This window comes from Empidonax traillii, unplaced genomic scaffold (assembly GCF_003031625.1).
Source record: "Empidonax traillii isolate 1590-97213 ecotype Southwest subspecies unplaced genomic scaffold, ASM303162v1 scaffold135:size1941959, whole genome shotgun sequence".
NCBI classification, from domain to species: domain Eukaryota; kingdom Metazoa; phylum Chordata; class Aves; order Passeriformes; family Tyrannidae; genus Empidonax; species Empidonax traillii.
This window is the reverse complement of record NW_020955328.1, coordinates 1,314,231-1,322,516: the sequence shown is the minus strand read 5'-3', so window position 1 is coordinate 1,322,516 and position 8,286 is coordinate 1,314,231.

The following is an 8,286-nucleotide window of genomic DNA, read 5'->3' as shown; positions in this document are numbered from 1 at the left end:
AAAATCCTGCCAGCCACCAGCACCCACTGCAAAACCCGAGTCTGGCCCCAGAGCCCCACGGGAGCCCAACTGCTGGTTCCTGACACTGCTGGCCGTGGGTCCCCTCCCAGCAAAGCACCCAGGGAGCTGGTGGCAGTTTTGGCTTCCAGCAGAGCCAGGCAGAGGGAAGGGAAAAGCCTCGGGGCTCAGCTGGGAACAGCCTGCGCCTGCCAGCAGGAGTGTGTTGGGAGCTGCACGGACTGAACAGGCTGCTGCAGTCCATGGAACCATCCCTGCTCTGTGGAACAGGAGCAGCCCGGGGCCAGGATGGCAGAGCAGCACCCTCAGAGCCCCCCCCCACTCCAGGGACAGGAGGCTGGGCTCAGGGGTATCCTAAAGGGATATCCCAAACCTCTCTGTGTGTTGGGAGTTTGTGGGTGATCACCCAATGGGCACATGGCAGCCTGAGCACAACCTCGAGAAGACAGGACTGAAAAATCCCAAAAAGCCCCTTCCTGGCTCCCAGCCCAGAGCCCTTAGCCCAGCTGAGCAAGTTCCCAGCTCTGCTCCCACATGCTGAGGCTGCTCAGTCGAGGAGGCAGCAGCAGCTCCCTCTCACCAGCTTTTGGACCACATGAACCCTTGCTCTGCTGCCTTGCAGTGAGGGTGAGGGGCTCCCCAGCGCTGCTGTGCCTGGCACCCAAGGGTATGCAGGGTGCAGGGACCAGGCTGCTGGGTGAGTGACCCCCCTGTGCCCTACTCACCTGTGAGGGTGAGTGGTTCATGCCCACCAGGTCCCTCATCCTTCACACCACAGCAGGTCCCTGGTCACCCCAAAGCTCCCCTGATCTCAAGGGGATGGGGGAGACACCAAAGCCCTCTCCCACCCTTGGGGCTGAGGGATCGTGCAGAGCCAACACTGTCCCTGAGCAGTCACCGACTGTCCCCAGGACATGGGCTCACACCCGCCGTGCCCCCCAGGCTGCTGCCCCTCCACGGACAGGCTCCTGCCCGGGGCTGGCTCTGTGGGAGGCTCCACAGGTGCCGGGGGAAGGCCAGGGCTGGGCTGAGTGCCCAGACCCCCCGGCACAGGCTGTGACACCCCCACCCTGCACTGGCCTGGGAACAGCCTGGCTCCTCTTCTGAGAAGGTCTCCTTTCCCTTTCAAGTGGGCTGGTGAGCTTTGACTTGGTCTTTGCACAGGCTTCATGGCATCGCATGATAATCATGTTCTGTCACAGTGGGTGACCTGGACCTTGTCCTGTTTCCACACATTTAGAGCCACCTGGCTAATGAAGTGGATATTGTTTTCTGGTCCATCTCTCTCACCCCGTTGCTCTTCCCCCTTCCTCCACGCCCCGCTCCTCCGAGTGATGTCAGGAGCCTCTCTGCAACCGGCCCTTTCCCATCGTTGTCCGGCACAGCTCATTAACTCCTCTCAGCAGAAGAGCTCGGTCATTACGGCTCGGGGGCCGTGGGTGCCCCGGGGGCTGGGAGCACATAGTTTCCCAGCACCCGCCTGGCTGGAGCATCAGCCTGAGCTTCCAGCGGGAGGTGACTGTGGCTGGGAACACAGGGCAGTGTACAGGGTGGGTTTCTTAAGCCGAGCATGCTCTGCTCTGCCCCTCAAAGCTCCAGTGCCACCGGTTTGCATCCAGCCCACGCTGGCCATCAGCTCCCAGGGCTGGAGCGGCCTCACCTCCTGCTCCCCATCACTCCCAGCACCTGAGGGGCTTCAAATACCAAACCAGCAGCCCATTCCATCCCATCGGCCATTCTAGAACAACTGACTCGGCCAAGCCACCCATCACCCACAGTCAAACCATCACCGTCACCAGGGGCCCAGCACGGGGTCAGCCCCGGGCGCAGCGCTGGCACGGGGGACTTTGCTCCTGGCACCGCACGGCTTGCACCTCAGGCAGAGCAACCGGGTGCCAGGGCACCCCCACGTCCTGGCTGGGGCAGCCTCGTGCCCACCCTCACACGGGCAGCCGCAGGACCAGCAGGGATTTTCCCCGTGAGCCAGCGCGGCGGGCGCAGCGCCGTGACTCACACCGCGCCGGGGGATTTCTGCCACCGACGCGCTTATGCATTTCGGATCTGCCCCTCATTTTTTTTCTTACTGTTTCATTTAACGCCTGAGCGCGTGCAGACACCGCCTCTGACCTCGCGGGCAGTGGGCAAGAGAGTTCCCACCAAAACAGGGCCATTAAACCCCCTTGCCGAGATTTTTTCTCCTCTGCCCCCACTTGCGCTGAGATTTTCGCATTCCCTGCCTGCCCGCGCCTCCCCCACACCGAGGTGACGTAATGTTTTGAAGTCTTCTCCCATCCCCACCTTTATTAAATATGACCCGCGGTTGATCCCCGCGCGGGGCGAAGGGAAGCTGTGGTTTTGTGAGGGATCAGACATGAAAGGCAGAGCTGCCCGCCCCGGGCAGGCCTCGCTCAGCAGGGCCGTGGGGAGCCCTCACACCCAGCACCCCAGTACCTGCAGCCTCCAGCACTGCAGATGGGGTGGGACGGTGGCGTGGGTGCCACTTTCACCCTCCAAGGGCAGTTGGATCTGTTGGCATTTTGGTTTGGGATATGAATGCTCTTGCTCCTCCCCTCTCCGAGATGATGGATGGAGCTGTGCCTCTCCCCCTGCAGAGATTTGGGGACAGGGACTCAGTTCCAGGGGTGGGGTGGCCCAATTGCAGGCTCAACCCTACTGTTCCTGTCCCCCATTCCAGCCATCAGCTGTCACCGGTTCCCAGTACAGAGACCCCACTGACGCCCTACAGACCCCATCACTGGCTGTGCTGCACAACCTACTTGGCTCCCAGGGAAGGGATGGGCCCAAGGTGCCATGGAGCTGCAGAGCTCCAGCTTTGCTGGGGAAACAACCCTGGTTCCACCCACGTGCCCCCCACTCCAAGCACAGGGAACCCTGGGTGAACCTGGGCATCATCTGGGAAGAGATGCTCCAGGGCTGCTCCGCCTTGAAGGGGATGGATTTCTCCCCACCTGGTGCCTACCATGGTCTGGTCTCACCCGGCAGAAGCACTCGGGCAGGGCTGGCACCAGGTGGGCTTCACTCACAGCCCCCCAGCCTGTCACTGGGGGCACAGCTGAGAGCCCCACATGTTGCCCCTCGAGCCATGACAGCCATGTGGGTTCACCCACAGGAGGGTGCATCCCTCACCCACAGCCCCGCAGGTTCCCCCGGCACAGCTCCCCCCAGGCAGAGGGAGATGAGTTTGGAGCTGGGGCTGGAGCCCAGGAGGGACAGGAGCCCCTGGGATGGGGCACAGGGTGGGCAGGAGGACACCCGGCAGCAGCGTTTGTCTGTCACACCCATAATTAATGTTTCTCCCTTACACTTTGCAAATAACTCGCCACTCTCTTTGTCTGGTGATAAATGGCCCCTTTGAAGTTCTCCTTTCTCAAAAGCAAAGCAAAGAAACACTTTCATAATCCGTCTTCACCCTGGGCTGAGGCTCTCTTGCTCTTGGGGGCACAGGGGTGCTGGTGGCCCCTCACCTGCAGGTGGGACCCCTCTGGGGCTGCTTGGTGTCCCCCTTACTCTGTCAGGGGGGCAGATGGTGAAGCTCAGGATCACCTCAGCTTATCCCCTGCCCATGGACATGACAGTGTGTCCTTCTGTGCTGGTGGCCTGACCATCACATCCCCTCCTCCCCCGCAGCAGGCTCCCAGCCCACTCTGGGACCCCTCAAACCCCTGCACCCCTCATTTTCAGAGCCTGGGGGCCTCCCTCAACCGCCCCAGGTGTTGAACTGGAGGTGAGCACTGGAGCTGGGTGACTGTGGGGGAGCAGGGACCCACCACGGGGGTGTTTGGGGGTGGAGGGGTGCGGACGTGACCCAGCACCCACCACGAGCCACACACACGTCCCCCCGCAGCTCCAGCCCCACTCGGGTTCTGCTTCACTGCCACAGCAAAACAAGTTCTGCTGGGCTATAAAAAGGCACAGGTGGAAGCGGGGCAGGCTGGGAGTTGGGCCGGAATCCATGGCAGAGCCCTTGCAGGTTGTCACTGGCTCGCCTGTCAGGGCAAACAATGCTATCTGCGCAGGGATCGCGGCACAAGGAACACCACAACAGCGGCCCGAACCCCAAACACGGGGTCACGGGGCAGAGCCGGGCGGGCAGAGGATCCCCGAGCAGAGCAGGGCTGCCCCGAGCACGGGGGGCTGTCCCACGCCTGGCACAGGCAGCTCCTCCCGGGGCTCCCCGACCCCAGTGCCGGGCAGGGGCGGCCTCGCCGTGTCCCCACGGGGGCAGGAATTGCATGGATGCCATTCTGCTTTGCCACACCGCTCGAGTCCTCTGACTTCTTATTAATTTAAGACAAAGAGGAGGGAAGCGAGCTGGAACCAGCGCGGAGGTGGAGTTGTTTTCTGGGAAAACAAAAGCAGCGTGGCCAGTGCCAAGGCCCGGGAGATGCTCAGGGGCTGGAGGAGCTCCCTGACGAAGGGGGTCTCAAACTGGGGGCAGTGAGCTGTGGTGTGAGTCCTGGTTGTACTGCAGGGAGCCCCCATCCCAGGTACCCCAATCCAAACCCTGTCCAGCCCCGTGTGTCACCCCATGGTTACCGGTGCCTGTTTCTGTCTTTGCCCCTTTGTGTGAGGACAGTGCCATGTCCATGCCCCGGGCCAGGGATCCCCACTGGCAGCTCCCTGGGCTGAGGGCGAGAACTGCCGTAATGGAACCAGAAAAGTTCAAAAAGTTCCAAGTAAAGCCCAGCTCACTACAGGCAGCGCAGGGAGGCGCAGATGGAAGAGGGATTTTGGAGCAAGGAAATGCTACTGGAGGTTGGCAACAACCTCCCACCTGTGGCAAGAGCCCCCCGTGGGCACGGCCGAGCTCACCCCAGCCCTGCCACAGGTGGGACCCCCACCCCAAGTGCAATTCTCTGCACTGGGTGCCCTCCCTGGGAAAGTCCAGCCCTGGCCCCCAGCAGGGTCCCCGCCGGGCCGTGGGGGGAGCCGGGAGGGCAAAAATCAAAAGCAAATTGCGGGAGTCAATGGCGCGGAGCCACGGGCAGCCTCAGCGGCCGCCGTGTGACTTTGATTCCCCTATCATAACCCCGAATTAAAAATTCAAGCAATTACTTGCATGGCTTCCCCCCGATTAGGCTGGGCCTCGCGTTCATTAATGCGGGCGCACAGAGAAAAGCCATTAAGGGCGGGTGGTGGGGACAGTTTCGCTGAGAACAGTTCCGCTCCAGGAAGGAGCTGGGCGAAAGCCGAATTTCACACATCTGCGAGGCCGCCCAAGCACGGCCGGGGCCCTGAAAGCCGCCTTTGTCCCCCCGGCAGTCCCCGGGCAGGCGTCGGGGGTCCCTCGGGATGGGTGGCACGCTGAGGTGCGGTGCCAGGGCGGGCAGGCTGGTCAAAGCGTCGGCCCGGTGCCAACAACATCGAGGGGACAGGACTGACCGGAGTCACCGCGACACTGCCAGCACTGCCAAGCCCCTGTTGCCCCCCAGAGTATTTACCCAGCCCGGCCTTGCGGGTCCAGGAGCAGGTGGGCACAGGGACAGGGCAGGTCGGGGTGGCTGTTGGATCGAGCCCTCACCCAGCCCATCACAGCCCCGTGCACGTGGGCCAGCGCTCGAGCAAGACGCGGCAAGTTTCCCACCCGGCGAGCCCGGGTTTATGAGCAAATTTCAAGTTCCACATAGTTTTCCCTCCCATTCCGATGCAAACGTCCCCAGGAGCAGGGACTGGGCACGTCGCCTCGGCAGGGCTCCTGCCCAGGCTGTGCCCCCCGTGCCCCCACGGGAACCCCCCGCCGCCGGTGCCGGCGTGCCGAGCGTGCCCGCGCTCCACCGCTGGGCCATCAAGGAAATCTGCTGGACTGAAAAAATACCAGCACGTCTAGACTGAAATACCAGTCTGGGCTCCCAGGGAGCCAGAGGACCCCCCCTGGGGAAGCGTGGGCTCCCTTTCCCGGGGGTGGCACGGGGAAGTATGACCCCAGGGACAGTGCTGCTCCCCCGGGGCTCTCCAAGCCCCTTTATCATCTCCATCCCCTTGCCCGCTCAGCCCTGGGGCTCGTGGTTTTCTTCCACACTCCTTCCCTCATTGCCCGCGCTCTTCCCGTTGGTGCCACAGCCAGGTCAGACCCACCGAAGGTCGGGCTGTGCCGAAATCCCCTCAGCAGCCCCTCGGTGTGGGTGCTGCCGGGAGCCATCCATCAGCCACCACCCCCAGGCCGCCCCAGGGAGGTTACAGCGGGGCAGGAGGAGAGAAGGAAAAACCAGACAGGATAAAAATCACCGAATTAGCGGGTCCCAGGGAGGGACGGCCTGTGAGATAGCACGGAGCCATTTTTTAGGGGAGAGACAGCAGGCATGAACCGAGCATCAGCCTCTTCCCTTTGACCCCGCCACTGGAAGTCACCCCTGCCTTCGCCACCCCATTGCTCATGTTCGATGTCACCGACACCGGGGGCTGCACGGAGGGAGCACCCACGTCCCGAGGGGCCGCAAGGCCCTCCCAGTGCCCCCAAACCATCGGGATGGAGAAAGGTTCGCTTGGTCACGCGGGGAACTCGTGTGGGCACCAGCTCTGACCCCACTGGGGGTGCCCCGGCCCCGGGGGGCGAACAGATGTTCTGCCGGGGGACACCCGAGCACTCTGAGAGGGGATCCCAGGACCCCCCCGGGGGTCCCCGCGCAGGAGGAGCCGCCGGGGCCGCGCCCGCCGTGCCCGGGGACATGGGGACATGGGGACATGGGGACATGGGGACATGGGGACATGGTGCCACCTCGTGGCACCGGCACCGGGGCCGCTCCCGGACCCGGCGGCGGCTGCACCGGGATGCTGAGGTCGCAAAAAAACCCACAGGGTACCCGGTAAATCACTGCCTTTGCTCCCAGGTCACAGACACAGTTACTGGGGGGGAGAGGAAAACAATTAAAGGTTAAAATAGCACTCAGAATGTCTCGGCGCAGATGAGGGGCTGTTTAACGGCCCCCACAGTTACTGCCAGGGGGTCTGCAGGCACCGGTGAGGAGTTTTGCCGACAAAACCAAGCGCTTCAGCTCACCACGGCATGTGCCAGCCCCGTCCCACCGAGAGCCACGCTGGTGCCTGCGAGGCCACACGGCCACCAGGACGGTCCCCGCGTGGTCACCAGGGTACTGAAGCTGAATACAAAGGGTGTATATAATACAACCCGAGCTGCCACCCCAGCTCTGAACCCCCGGGGATGCCCAGGGCAGAGCTCACCACCGTGGGCAGCCCCAGGGGCTCTCACAGGGCTGCAGGTGGGCAACAAGCCCATGGAGACGCTCCCTCCGGGGCTGCTCAGCCGCAGGAGACATCCCTGGGCTGGGATCAGGCACTAAAGCCCTTTTGTTTTCCCCCGCCCAGTGACCCCGCGGAGGAACAGGCGGATTGTCTTTCAAACGGAGCCGATGTGGAGCTTGAATGTCCCTTGCCACCTTGGCTATAAATCATCCTGCATGTGATAAGGTAATTACCTTCTCCTTGGAACTATTCATAGGAAAACCTATAAAGTGCCTGGCTTGTAAACACAACAATAAAGAGGCAGCACAATAAAACCTTGGCCGGGGTGGGGAAGGTGCTGCCTTTCCCTGGCCCTGAGCACCTCATGCCCCACCAGGCCCCAGCGAGGACAGAGGCTGCGTCCAACCCTGGGGCTCTTGTTGGCAGCAAGCAGGTGGCACAGGACACACACAGCCCACACTGCTCTGCCAGGCTCCAAAAACAAGCATGACACTGAAGAGACAGGTAAAATCATCACTGACCTCGATATCAGGCAGGAGAGCCCATCCCAGCGCTGCTCCAGCTCCCTCAGCTCTGTGTCCAGGTGCAGCCACCAGCAGCAGGAGCAGCTGGTGGGGTCAGGGCCAGGCACAGCTGAACCCCATAACTGACCCAGGTCCCCACCCAGTGGCTTTTCCATTGCTGCCCACAGAAATCAGGCCTCCCTCTCCCCACCTGCCCCCTCCATGTGTGTCTCCCCAGCAATGCCCCTGTGCCACACACACACACACACGTGGCTGCTGGGCCCTGATGGAAGGCAGGTGGTGAGATTTTATCTCATCTTCAAAAGATGCTGCATGGAGTTAGTTCCACCAGCCGGAGCGAAAACCAGCTCCTGCCTCAGTGGTAATGGGGCAGATTTCTCCCCGAGGCAGAAAACAGCTGTGAAACACAGGCTTGGTTCAGGTGTGGGAGCTCAGAGATGGGTTCAGGTACAGGTACAACTGCAGCAGCCAGAGAGGAAAGGAGCAAGGGGCAGCTGAAGTGCAAAACTTGAAGCCATCAGGG